The following is a 15,035-nucleotide window of genomic DNA, read 5'->3' on the forward strand; positions in this document are numbered from 1 at the left end:
GGTTTCTTGTAACCATATACTTATCACATAACCTAACAATCCTACTCCCTGGTACTTGCCCAAGAGAAATGGCAATTTACGTTCATACAAAAACCTGTATGAAACTGTTTGTAGGGAGTTAATTCATAATCACCACAAACTGGAAACAACCCAAGTGCGCGTTAACTAGTGAGTGGATAAACAACCCGTGGTACCTCCATACGATGAAACATAACTCAGCAATAAGAAGGTCCAGACAACACACAACATGAGGGAATCTCAAATGCATTATGAAAACATATTGTGAGTGTTAATATTTTAAACACTGCAACATAACTTTCAAAATAAATCCTTTGGAGCCAAAATACCATCCCAATTTGATACCCACAATCATCCACTTAAAAAATATATGGGGGAGGGGAAGGGAAAAAAAAAAGCTAGAGAGAGAGGGAGCCAAACTATAAGAGACTCTCAAAAACTGAGAATAAACTGAGGGTTGATGGGGGGTGGGAGGGAGGGGAAAGTGGGTGATGGGCATTGAGGAGGGCACCTGTTGGGATGAGCACTGGGTGTTGTATGGAAACCAATTTGACAATAAATTTCATATATTGAAAAAAATAAAATTAAATAAAAGTAAAAAAACAAAGAGGAAAAAATATGTGGAAAGCATTTCTTGAAAAGTTAGACATTTTAAAACTCTTCTCCTTCTCGTAGAACTCATATTTCCATTCTTATTACCCCACAGACTCACAATCTAATGCAATATAATCTTATGCTCAAAAACCTTTTAATCATGATCTTTTCATACTGCTATGCCATAAACACATGTATGTATATTAAAATGTAAAGTTTTCAATTCCTGGGACCATAAGACTCTAGGAATAAAATGTTTTCTTATGGACTGATTTTTCATTCCATTTGTTACTTTAATAACATTATAATAGTGACCATATAAGTAAATACATTGAAATTATCAATTGGCAAAATTTTATTGATAAACAAAATTCTATAGGTAATGCATCTCTTGGTGATATGTAAGTGCATGGGAACAAAAGGAGTTTTGTTATAGGTATGTCACGTGGTTCTTGTAACTTCCAGATCATTGCCCCCCAATGACGTAATATTCTATAATAAAAAACTATTTTTGTACTTGATCTTAGCCAAAAGGCCGAGAAGCGATTATATAAAAAACTATTTTTAATGATCTAATCTAAATATTCATAAAAGCTTACTTAAATCCCCTTTCTATGTTTACAAGGCATAGAACTGGAACCTTATACTTCAAAGGAATTTGTTTCCTAGGAATTAGGATACTGATCACAAATCACACATGACTTTCTCAATTTCTGGAAAGTACCAAAAAGGCTTTACCAGTATTTACCAAATGATCAATAATGTTATTAATTAGACTTGTTACTCTTTTATGTAGAGACATTGTTTAATCTGATGCACTGTAAGTGTTGGAAAGTTTGAATACTACTAACTTTGATAGACCTTCCATAATATATATTTTATAAAATGCTTTTATCTTATTGCATGCTTTAAATACCTTTTAAAATTTGGGGGGGGGCACCTAGATGACTCAGTTAAGCATCCCACTCTTAATTCTGGCTCAGGTCATGGTCTCGTGGGATTGAGCCCCACGTCAGGCTACAAGCTGTAAGTGCAGAGCCTGTCTGCGATTCTCTCTGTCTCCTCTCTCTGCACCCCACCCCTGGCTCTCTCTCTCTCTCTCTCTCTCTTAAAATAAACAAATAAGCATTAAAAAAATTTATGCCACAGATTTAACTCTATTTATGGAAAATGTTAAACAAATCCACTAATTGGCAAAGTCAGTCCTCAATCGGCCAAATCAGGCCACTTTCTCCCACAATACAGCTGACTTCATTTTTCAATTGAAATTAATGTTTTCATACACATCCCTGTGGATATGTGCCATCACTCTTGGGATTTCTAACTCTAGAAGAGGGAGCTAAAGGCACGGTGACATACTATGACTTTGTCACCTGAGAGAAACAGGGTACTGACCAACCTCTTAGTATTTCCTACCCACACATTTTTGCTTTGCTCTTTGGGAAGCGTCCTAAGGAAAATGCACTCTCAAAGTGTTCCTTTGTTTGTAACTCAGTTTTTACACTTTGGACACATGCAAGAGATAGGTAAGAAGTATGGTCCCTACCCCTCCTTGTTTGGAAGCAGCACGGGGCTTTGTGCGAGACAGGAAAGGAGAAAGGCAGACTGCAGGCTCTTTCTCAGGCAGACCAACTTCAGGAAGAAGTAAATGCGGAATTTGAGAAGCAGGACATCATGTCCTGAAATCTGTCTGTGCCTGTGTACCCTCTGGAAAACCTTCCTGTGCCCTCAGGGGTACGTGTGCGCCAGCATGATCAGGACTGAGTTGAATCTCATCATTTTCACATGGGTAGACTGACATAAGAGTAGCCCCAAATGGCATGGCTTCAAAGTCTCTTCATTCCTGGTTCGTTGCTGTTCCTACAGCGCTCTAGTGCCCATGCCTCCGACATCTGTCCCGTTGCCTAGGGCCACTGGGCAAGTCCCCCACACGCATTTGCTCATTCCCCATAGGACCCATGTTTTGTAGTCTCCTGCCCAAACAGATCCTCCTCAAATCAAAATGAATCCACTGTTTTAAAGTTGCCAGATTTAGGGGCGCCTGGGTGGCTCGGTTGGTTAAACGTCCGACTTCGGCCCAGGTCATGATCTCACGGTCCGTGAGTTCGAGCCCCGCGTCGGGCTCTGTGCTGACAGCCAGAGCCTGGAGCCTGCTTCAGATTCTGTGTCTCCCTCTCTCTCTGACCCTCCCCCATTCATGCTGTGTCTCTCTCTGTCTCAAAAATAAATAAATTAAAAAAAAAATAAAAATAAATAAAGTTGCCAGATTTAGCAAATAACAATATAAGCTGACCAACTAAATCTGAATGATAAACACCAAATAATTTTTAGTATAACGATGGTCCTTGTATTTCATGGGATATACTTCTATGAAAATTCTAACCGGACGTGCTGTATTATATTTGGCAACCTTTGGTCTGCATCTCGCCCTGTACCCGCCCCCCCCCCCCCCGCCCGAGCTCTGATTCCTACTAACTGACTACAGGCTAATCTAACCAATGAATTCCCAAGACTGGGTTAACAGGTGTAAAACTTCACACCAAAAGGGTGATTTGATTATAAGAATTTAAGGCATCCTAGGGCCTTGGCTAATCTTTTGGGGGAACAAAAGTAATGATATACAAAGTCTTATACAGGAAACTCAAAAACTAAAATATATTTTAAAATATTTTAAAAATATTTTTCTGCATTCAGTAAATTATTTGTTTAGTGACTAAAATATATTAAGTACTAATATGCTAGTCACCATGCTTTCCACAATAGTCCAGTTAATTCTCATGTCTATGAAGTAGATGTGTTATATTTCTTTTAAGGAAAACTGAAGCTTGGGGCTTGTGGCTAGATTAGTCAGTAGAGCATGCGATTCTTGATTTCAGGCTTGTGAATTCAAGCCCCACATAGAATGTGGAGATTACATAAAAATAAAATCTTAAGGGCGCCTGGGTGGCTCAGTCGGTTAAATGGCTCTTGGTTTCTGATGAGGTCATGATTTCACAAATCATTGAGTTAGATTTGGGCTCCACACTCCCAGTGTGGAGCCTACTTGGGATTCTTTCTCTCCCTCTCTGCTCCTCCCCCATTCTCTCTTTCTCTCTAAATAAACTTACAAAAAAAATTTAATAAAATCTTAAAAAAAAAAAAAGAAAGGAAAACTGAGGCTCAGTGAGGTTCAGTGGCTGAGCCAAGGCCACATAGCTGGCAAGCGGGGGATCCACAATGTGAACTAAGGTCCAACCTCAAGCACTGCTTTTGACCATTCCATACCACTCAGGAGTAATCTCACACAATCTCATCTAATTCTCACAGTGACAACAAAGCTGCCAGGTAGGTGTAGCATTTCCATTTCCTAGATGAGGAAACTGAGGATCTGGATACAGCTACACCTGTCAGTTACCAAGCCAGGACCCAAAACCAGTTGTCACTGAGTTTGGGGCCATAATTGCCATTCCGAACAGTCCAGGCATTGCTGTAACATTCAGAGAGGATACAGGATTAGAATTCTGGTGGCGGGGGTGGGAAACGATAAATTGCTACAAGTCTTTCCCCTTAGGCAGCCACGTAATATGGTTCAGGAGATCTGGAAAAGACTCCTGGCAATGTCTAAAGTTCCACCAATAATATAGGTGCATTCTGGGCATAATGACGTTCTCTGTCTCTCTCTTTCTCTTCCTGTCTGCCTCCCTCCTCTCTTGCTGTTTTCAAATTGCATTTATGCATTTATTCATTTAATTTCTTTAACTTTATTTATTTATTTTCAGAGAGACAGAGAAAGAGTGAGCACCCACGAGTGGGGGAGGGGCAGAGAGACGGGGAGAGAGAGAATCCCAAGCAGGATTCTCTCCGCAGACAGCGGGGGACCAATCTCACAAACAGTGAAATCAGGACCTGAGCCAAAATCAAGAGTCAGATGCTCAACCAACTGAGCCAGACAAGTGCCCCTCAAAACGCATCTTAGTTTGAGAGGTAACACTGTATGGCCTTATCAGTTCTTCACATCACAAAATGAAACAGTACATAAGGACCAGGAAGAGACGTATGGAAACGGGATTGAGTGAATGGGAGAGGGCTGTCAGTTTATTACGTGCTCTAGGAGTAATTTAGGGGAGCAGGGGAGGGTGGGTGAGCAGAGCTAGTCCTCTGAAGCCACAGTAGAAGTTCCTTCATCCGACATGAGTCCTTGCCTGCTGTCTGACTCTCAGTCCCAGGAAGGCCTCCTGAAGAAGGGGCAGCCGTAGCTTCCCTCAACCCACCTTTGACTCTTTTCATTGGCGATGAAGATGTCTCCTCCAAAGAGAGAGACAGAAGCAGCAGGAACACTACATTCCTTGGGGAGAAGACTGAACTGTGGACAGGAAGGTGCCTGTGTGGGGTGACAAGAGGCGTGGGGATTAGGCACAAGCCAGACAGAGATACAGAGGGTGTGCTGAGAACCATGCAGATGGTCCACACTTCCCTCAGTTCACAGATGAGGAAATCAAGATACACGGTGGGGAAGGGGGTTGTCTGAGGTCACGTGGAGAGTACGGCAGGCCCTTCGAGCCCAGAACCCTCCTGTTGGCCCCACACTCTGTCCCGGCACTGGTCCATGTCCCACCGGGACCCTCGCCCATTGTGTTACTCCTCCATGAGAGGTCACATATCAGTGATCACAGGGATTTGTCTGGAACAGCTGCAGGGCTGGTCTGCCCACTGTCATTCCCAGGGCAACCCCAGACACGAGAGAACACCTTTTTCTTGCTCCACTGATGGCAAGAAACTGATGGTAGGAGACTTTCAGGAGGGCCTGAGATGTCCCATTGGGTCCAGGAGCAAGAAAGTCCCAGATGACCGAGGGTTAACCAAAGGATCCCTCATTTCCTTTCTGTTGTTATCCAAGCCTAGCTTCTGATACTCCTAGAGCACCTCATAAATAGACGACCCTCCCCCACTCACTCAATCCCATTTCCATACGTCTCTTCCTGGTCCTTATGTACTGTTTCATTTTGTGATGTGAAGAACTGATAAGGCCATACAGTGTTACCTCTCAAACTAAGATGCGTTTTGAGGGGCACTTGTCTGGCTCAGTTGGTTGAGCATCTGACTCTTGATTTTGGCTCAGGTCCTGATTTCACTGTTTGTGAGATTGGTCCCCCGCTGTCTGCGGAGAGAATCCTGCTTGGGATTCTCTCTCTCCCTGCCTCTCTGCCCCTCCCCCACTCGCGGGTGCTCACTCTTTCTCTCTCTCTGTCTCTCTGAAAATAAATAAATAAAGTTAAAGAAATTAAATGAATAAATGCATAAATGCAATCTGAAAACAGCAAGAGAGAAGGGAGGCAGACAGAGGAAGAGAGAAAGAGAGAGACAGAGAACGTCATCATGCCCAGAACGCACCTATATTATTGGTGGAACTTCAGACCTTGCCAGGAGTCCTTTCCAGATCTTCTGAACCATATTACGTGGCTGCCTAAGGGGAAAGACTTGTAGCAATTTATCGTTTCCCACCCCCGCCACCAGAATTCTAATCCTGTATCCTCTCTGAATGTTACAGCAATGCCTGGACTGTTCGGAATGGCAATTATGGCCCCAAACTCAGTGACAACTGGTTTTGGGTCCTGGCTTGGTAACTGACTGTTGTAGCTGTATGCAGATCCTCAGTTTCCTCATCTAGGAAATGGAAATGATACACCTACCTGGCAGCTTTGTTGTCACTGTGAGAATTAGATGAGATTGTGTGAGATTACTCCTGAGTGGTATGGGATGGTCAAAAGCAGTGCTTGAGGTTGGACCTTAGTTCACATTGTGGATCCCCCGCTTGCCAGCTATGTGGCCTTGGCTCAGCCACTGAACCTCACTGAGCCTCAGTTTTCCTTTCTTTTTTTTTTTTTTAAAAGATTTTATTTTTAAGTAATCTCTACACCCAACATGGGGTTTGAACTCACTTGCGGGAAATAAGGAGTTGCAGGCTCTACCGACTGAGCCAGCCATGCGCCCCAAGCCTCAGTTTTCCTTTTTTTAAATGTTTCATTTGCTCTTGTAAAGAATGTATGTTCCACAGTATTTCTGAATTCTTTTCGATAGACTTCTTACTTGCGTTGTTCAAACTTGTGCTACTGGGTTTGTTGTACCTTGGTTTGTAGTATCTTCCTATCAGCTACTGGGAAGCATGTTCAAATTGTCTTTTGGTCCATAATGCTTCTGAAAATGGCAGGCCCATTACCTTGGGAACAGTCCTTCCAGGAAATCCAAATGAGATCCCTTGGGTGTCTCCTCACCAAACATTTAGATACTAATCACCTCCCACCTCTGCTTTCAGTGTGGGTTAACTCTGGCCTTTGAAGTGAGCCACCAGAGTGTAAAGGCTCAGTGTGTTCCTTAATGCATCTGATGGTTAAGAGTCTCCTCTTTGCCTGGAGGCCCCAGAGTTTTTTCAAATGCTCCCTTTTGCTAATTGCTTAGCATGAAAGAGTTCATTGGTTTTGTCTTAAGGCAATCATCCCTTGCTAATCCAGGAGAACACTACAGACCTGTCCTCCTTAACCCATCTCAGCTAATAGTCTTTCTGCAAAGTACCCCTCCAAACCCTATTCCCCACTAGAACTCCTATTTAAGCACATCTCTGGCCCTTAACTTGTATATATTTCAGGAAACTTGAGTACAGGGGCACTGGGACACTGAAGTCTACGCATCTGTTTGTCATCAACCTTCAGAGCAGACTGAGTAGTTTCAGCCACCTGTCTGTGTCTGTTTGTTTTCCTCTGTTAATTTTAGCAAACAATACTTGTGCTCTGCAGGTTTTATGGGTATAACAACAGGGACCCAAAAGGAAAAGCTGTCAGTTTGAATATGCGAGGGTCATAGAGCTTAATACCAAATCCATAATCCAACCTTGTCTGCAACTTCACCTGTTGGTTTTGGGAGCAGGAGGAGGATAGGGTATCAACCTTTCATTTCCTTCAAGTTCCCTTCCTTTCCCCCCAAGTCCATATTTAACCCTGTCATGGAGGAAAACTAACTTTCATTCTGAGCTACCCCAATTCTTTTCTATCTCTCAAGGTAGGACCAAGCATCTCCTCTTCCAGGAAACCTGATACCATGACCTGGACATGTAACAACCTCAGGATATTTATACCTTAAGGCACTGACTATATGCCCCACTCATCCCTTCTTGCCTGCCCCACCTGGTTTCTGCTTCCTTGGTCCTAAGACTTAACCCTTCCTTGGGCTATATGCCAACAGATAGAGTTGGTCACACCTGCACTCATGAGGAGTGGCCCTTGCCACAGTTTGAGCACAGTGTAGGCTCTCTAGGAGTATTTACATTTGAAAAAATTCCTCCACGTTCCAAGTGATTGAGTAAATAATGGTAAGAAATGAGGTCAGAGGGGGGCGCCTGGGTGGCGCAGTTGGTTAAGCGTCCGACTTCAGCCAGGTCACGATCTCGCGGTCCGGGAGTTCGAGCCCCGCGTCAGACTCTGGGCTGGTGGCTCAGAGCGTGGAGCCTGTTTCCGATTCTGTGTCTCCCTCTCTCTCTGCCCCTCCCCCGCTCATGCTCAGTCTATCTCTGTCCCAAAGATAAATAAAAACGTTGAAAAAAAATTAAAAAAAAAAAAAAGAAATGAGGTCAGAGAGAACAGCTTGGAGAGGCCGATGGCATTTCCTTTCAATTGTAAACCATGGGCATGGTCACCTTTAAGGAAGATTATACTTCCCTAGATTAGTTAAAAGGGAGGCCACTTGTAGGACCCTTCTAGAAGCACTGGCCTGAAATAAGGAAAGAAAGGCTGCACCAAGGTATGGGGAACCCAGAGAGACAGTGTTTCCTGTAGCCAAAAGAACATCCCACACATAAGCAGTTTTCCGCAGGGATGTTAATCAACGAACCAAGAGAGTTCAGTCGTCTTGGCTAAGGAGAACAAGCTTCTGAAAGTTGTGAAGGTGGGAAATGCACTGGGAGGCAGGGATTGGGGACTTAGGTTAAAGGTGGAGGTAGTGAATTGTCCTTGGACGAAAGAGCAAGAGACAGAGGTTCTGGGTTACTGCCATAGTTTATTTGTCAAGGAATTGAGGCTGATGATATAATGGTTCAGAGAAGAGTGCTGTCAAGTAGGAGAGACATTGTCCTGGGACCCACCCTCCTCCACCCTCTCCCTGCTTTCCAGTTGCAACTAGAAGAAGGTCCCACTGGACATCAGGCAGTATTATTCTGATGGCCCTCTGGTGTCTGTTCCTGGCTTTCAGGGATGGTTATGGGATATATAGTAACTTCCGGCCAAGGGTTGGGTGCATAGTTCTCAGTGCTGATCTCTGGAAGAGAGAAGGGGAGGGTAGTCAGTGGTCACACAGTCTGGCGAAATACATTCTCTAAGTGTAACATCTTCCCAAACCCTGGGGGCAAGAATATTTTCTGTGACTTAGGAGATGCCCACACAAGGCTTCTCTCCAATGTTTTAAGTCCGGTGAGCAAAGACACATAAATGTCAGACCTTCTGAGGTTTGGCTAAATTAGGTAAGTCTGCAAGTAAAGAACTGGGGCTTGGGGTGTGATAAAAAAATGGGGGTCCCCAGGTGGACTGGTTAACAGGACGAGGGAGGCATATTCTCCTTCTGTCCATCCCTTCAGTTAGGGGGTGCATAGTTTTTGACAACTGAATGGCGAGAGAGGGGTGCTTGTTAGATCCTATCAGTGTTTGGAATTTTCATGTAGATTTTTCCATAACCGGAATAGCAGCATTCATAGCGGAAACCACACTCTGAGTAATATTCACAATTTCTTTGGCAACCAGAGTAGGTGGGAACTTCCATGCATATTGATAGTTTCAGTGTTGGTTTAACTGAGAAGGAACACATCAGCAATGACTCCAAGAAGAAGACTTTTTCTCACTGTTATCAGCCCCTGTAAGGCCCCAGGACCCATTCCATTGGTTTCTCTTCCTCTTCTACCTGTACAGCGATCTGGTAGCCTTTTCCATTCCTAGAGTCAAAATCCATCTCCCACCCCCTAACAAACCCAGCAATTGTGAACTCACCTCCGTGGAATTTAACATCACAGGACCTGAGTCCTGAAACACAATTCTCAGAACAAAGAGACCCAAGAGATCCTCTTGCCACCTGCTCTCATTTTACAGGATTGGGAGAATGGATTACAGAGAAAAAAGAACTGTCTTGTACTTTTGTGTCTGGGTGAGACAGCCCTCCAAACCTAGCTGTTCCTCAGAAACTTTTGCTACCAGATATGAAACCACAACTCTCTCCTCAATTGTGCTGATTTCAATTCTTTTATCCAAGGATTCCAAACTTCTCTTAATCCAGCACACATTTTATTTCTCCTCCCCATGCCCAATGTTCCAAAATATCCAATTCCCCAAGCAAAGGGCATATTTCAAGAAATACTTAGTACCCTTTTCCCAATGTGGTACTCACCCTTGGAACTCCCGACTGGAGGACACGAACTCGTGGTGGCTCAATCTTGGCACCCTCCATACATACTTTGTACCCTGTGGAGCTTTCCACCGCTAAGGTCCTCCTCAACAAAACACCATGTAGCCACCACAGTCCCCGCATCACACATAAAAACATCATTACATGAAAAAGTAGAGACCCTCAAACTTGAGAAGTGCACATTCAACTTTCCTCAGCATCCTGGCTTATAAAAGGAACCAATGCCTTCATATATGTCAGTCAGTCCCTATTTCTTCTGCTTTCAACCCCTTCTTCATTTTGAAGCTCAACCAGAATACCTACTGTATTTTGGAGGCTTAGTTGTAGTCTTAGTTTTGTCTTTAAGACTTCCTGCCACTGGCGAGATCACCAGGCCGTAGAGTATCAGCAGCTGGAGAAACAACCCCTTCATGATGTGAACTCGGGATGTCTGAGTGTGAGCCTGGCAGGAGACCCAGGATTTCACCAGGTCCTGCTGGGGGTAGCGAAGGGCTTTGGGGTGTGGAAAACACGTGACTGGTCTCTCACTGCCCCATCTGGTTCTGCCTCCTCTCCTCCACGCACCACTCCTTGGCTGGGCACGGGTGTCTCCTGAGCTACTTGCCTTCTCCTTATACTTTCTACTCCTCTCATTGCAGAAATGAATTCTTCATAAGTTTATCATTTCTTATTTTAGAAATTTGAAAAACACAGAAAACTACAAAGAAAAATAATAAGATATGATTAGATATCCATTAGCTAGATAGGTAATAGTGTCATTTGCTTTTCATGAAAGATAGCTTTAGAAATGATGTCCAATAAGAAATATATATATATATATATTTATTGCAAACATATTTTGCTGTATTTTAAGAGCCATTAAAGAATATCAAAATGTAAGTAAAGTAAAATTTAAAAATCACCAAAGACTATTTATTTATTTAATATAATTTAATAATTTACAGTCAAATTGGCTTCCATACAACAAAGACTTTTAAAAATTGATCACAAAATTTGAAGTGGAACAACTTTTAGTAAGCCCGAATTTCCCCTACTTTTCCTGTGTTTCTCAAGAATTAACTCCTAAATGATACCAGCCCATTTCATTTTTAAAGCATGCTTAACTTACAACTTTTGGAGATACACTAACTTTGTATCCCTCAATTCCATTAAGGTATTTTTAGGGAGTAGCATCAGCAAGATGGCTGAATAAGTCACCCCTGCTTGAATCGTCCCCCTACAACAATTTGGCATCCACCCACAGACAGAAGTACCTCTGTGGAAGCTGCCGGATCCAACTCCGTACACCAATGAACCCAGAAGGAGTCTCCCCCATGGGTGGGTCATAGACCTAGAGATCTCAGTCTCTGAGACCAGAGACTCTGAAGTGGCCTGTGAGCTGACTGTTTTCTCCCTCAGCCACAATCCAGCAGCCACCGGAGAACCCTCATAGACAATCACCGCAGATGACAGAGTTTTGTGGAAGTCCAGGCATCTAACAGAGATGGAACAGAGGGAATTACAGATAGATGGATGCAGGGAGCTTGAATCAGGCATGGCATGGGGGTTGTTCACCTACGACATTCAGAGAAATTTATTGTGAATGAGAATAAACCTTTACTGTGTTTACTGATATTTTTAAAAATCTCTGCATTTTGCCAGAGTCATGAGTCTACTTACATATGTTAGTACCCATGGTGGGAGGGGGACAACTGTTGATTGTTGTAAAGAGAGAAATTGAACCAGAGGAATGAAGTATAAAACAAGGCAGAGTCCTCAGGTTGGTTATCAGTTTATTTGTCAAGGACTCGAGCCTTCTCAGGGTGGGGAGGTCAAGGGGAGAACATGAGTCCTCAGTCAGGGCAAGTGAAACCTCAACAGAGAGCCAGGCAGCACTCTTCTTAGACTATATAGGCTTCTTCTCAAGCTTAACAAACCCAAAATCTGGAACCTGAGCTCAAAGTCACAAACAAAATATTTCTATGTATTTTAAGAAAATCCTTTTCTTGAATTCTGTGTCTTTTCACAGGAAGCCATTCTGGCATCACATGACTTCCCTCTTTCTCCATGTCCCTATAGCCCTGCAGGCTTTCAGGCCCTCCTTAAGGTCCCTAAGGTTAAGACCCAGGACAACCTCACCATCATAGGCATCAGAAAGACTATTCTCATAGGATGTTGGATTTCAGGGCCTACAATATTCTGAAACTCTAATTTCCATACCCATGTGCAGACTGGAAAGCTGAGCTGGAGGAGAAGACGTACTGATCTTTCCCCTTGTGTGTTTTCTTCTGTGCTGATACCACCTAAGCAATCAGCCTCTCCCCAGATTCATATCTTTCACAAAGTTTGGGGGACTTACCTAAGCTTTCCTGCGGAAGCAAGGAAACAACTAGCCGTTCTGAATGAATAATACACACAAGGGAGACAAAATAATATGATCACATCACACAAGTCATGCCAACAAGCCAACTATAAATATCACGATCAATCCCCCAGAGATGGTTAAGGAAATTGTTAAGGAAAAAAGAGCGAAGCAGAAGATGAAATAGCCTGCTGACAACTGGCAGCTGAGGGGTGGGGGGGAAGATAATTACCAGTCAATTTTCCCAGTGCTCTACTGTCTGCCCCCTTTAACCTTTATCTTCTGCTTTGCCGTCCTGAAACCAGAAAGGAAGGAAAACAAAAGAGCCCAAGGAAAGATCAAAGTTCTAATGTTATGATTGCATCGTCACAGGTAATGATTGTCCTTGTCCCTGAAAGTCTTTATATTTGCTCAGAAGTTTTCAACCAAGCAGAAGAGACTCCTCTGCCCTGTCCAGTATGGTGGCCCTTCCCATATGTGACTATTTTAAGTCAACTTAAAATTCAGCTTCCAGTCCTTTCAAGCATTCCATAGCCACACGTAGCTAGTGGCTATTACATTGGGCAGCTCAAACATCAAACATTTCTATCATCACATAAAATGCTACTGAAAAACGCTGCTCTAGACGAATCAACCAAAATGCCTCTGCTCAAAAGCAAGTGTAAGTCATACAGATCATTTAAAAGGTGCGAAATGCTTCCAAGGAGCCTTTGGAAACTTACTCTCCTTTCAGAATAAGTGAAATTTAGAAGCCGGAAAAATGCAAGTTTTAGGCATGTGAATCTTTGGCACGCTGACTTTGAGCAGGTTGGATTTAGGAGACCTGAAGGGAAGAGGAGAGAAGGAGATTGTGGGGAGAAACAAAGGAGAGCAGCTTTAAATGTAAAAGATCAGATGCTGGGGGGACTTCCACTCTTAGGTGCTTGCCTCTGCGCTCCCACATTCTCCATTCAGAAACTGTGTCCCTGCCAGCCTGCCTCAGCACGGCTTGATGAAGGAAAACTGCCAAGTGAAGGCATTGGGGCTCATTTGCCATGGGGCAGTGTTTACCAGAGGATACAACCTGACTGGTGAAGCTCCAGGGCAAAGGCAAACTCTCTTCGAGCACGACAGGTTTCCAGAAATCCTATAAATCACTCACGTTGTTTGCACAAGCACGCCAGCTCAAGGTGGCAGGGTGTCCGATTCCTGAGCCTGGCTCAGACTGTTTCTGTGGTCCTCTGCGGGCATCGGCACACGGCAAGAGAGACACGCAATGCCGACGCTCCGTCCTCCACTTACAGGTGGGGATCTGAGGTAGGAGGTAGCTGGGTGAAGGTGAGCACGCACCGGGGTAGAGCTGGGGTCCTGGAAACTGCCTTTTGCACAAAGAAGGAGGAAGACTGGTGCACAGTAAATCCAAAGCCAGGGGTTCCATGCAGCTATTTATTTGTATCTAAAAATAGCACTCTCCACCTAAGTTGTCCAGAACTTTGAGATCTGTTCATTGACAAGGCCTTGCTCTTAGTCCAGTTTTCTGCGTTCCTTACTTGCCCTTAAAGGGTGTTGAGGATCCTGGGGATGTCCTATCCCCTTCTTCGCACACCTCAGGTGCCCTCACTGAGCCAGAGAAGAGAAATATAATCACGCCCAGGCTGGGCACTACTCACATAGAGAATTCTGGGTGACTCTTTGGGCATCTTTTGAGACAGAGTGTAGGGTGATGACAAGGCCCCTGGGCATCACGAAGACCCAGAACTACTGCTCCCCTCAGAATTCAGGGTCCTCGGCTTTCCAGATAATGTTTAAGAGGAGAAAGTGTTAGATTTAGTTAGAGTCAGCGATGCGGGTGTCTTGTTTCACGTCTGCCCCTTTTATTTGTGTGACCTCAGACAGGTATGTCACCCCTCTCCCAATTTTCTTATTTGAACACCAGAGACAACGATCCCCATCTCACAGAAATGGTGTCGACACCACCTGGGCCGGGAACTCCTCCAAGAAGCCACAAATAAAATGTCATGCGTCAAGACCCTTACCCCCACCTACCTCTGAAGGTGTCTGAGGTGAGTGTCTGCAGTAACTGGCTGAAAGCTCTTTTATGTGACCACTTCCACCCGGGGAGCGGGAGGGGAGGTAGTGGCTTGGAATGGGGGGCAGAGGAGCAGAAAAACAAAGTTCAAAGGCCTGGAACTTAATGGTGATTGGGTTGTGGCAGATCTGTAAGTTCTACCCAGGAACTACACGGTGGCCGTATCACAGACTCTTTCCTCTGATACTCTCCCATTCCAAAGTATCGGATTTTCTTTGATGTGAGCAGCACCTCCTGTAAGCTGGGAGGAACGCTGTGTACCCGAGTCAGCTCTGGCCACCTAAGCAGACCCAAGTCTAGACTCTTTCTGTGGCGCATCTGATTCTACCCAAAGGCGGGGAGTGAAGGGCAGTTTGTACAACCATTTGCCTTGGACTTGCTTTGTGCTAATAAGGTCCCACCCTCCTCTGTATTGATTCTCTTTTGCTATTTCAGGCATCACACTGTCTCCCACCAAATGCCCTGGGGGTCGTATGTGGATACAAAGAGACTGTGTAGGAAGGACTTTAGGAAAGACAGATGACCACCCAGCAAATGAGGGAAGGGAAGTGACGGAATCTATCACGAACCTTGGCAGTTTGTGAGGTGAGGGGTGGG

Source organism: Acinonyx jubatus, chromosome A3 (assembly GCF_027475565.1).
Source record: "Acinonyx jubatus isolate Ajub_Pintada_27869175 chromosome A3, VMU_Ajub_asm_v1.0, whole genome shotgun sequence".
NCBI classification, from domain to species: Eukaryota; Metazoa; Chordata; class Mammalia; order Carnivora; family Felidae; genus Acinonyx; species Acinonyx jubatus.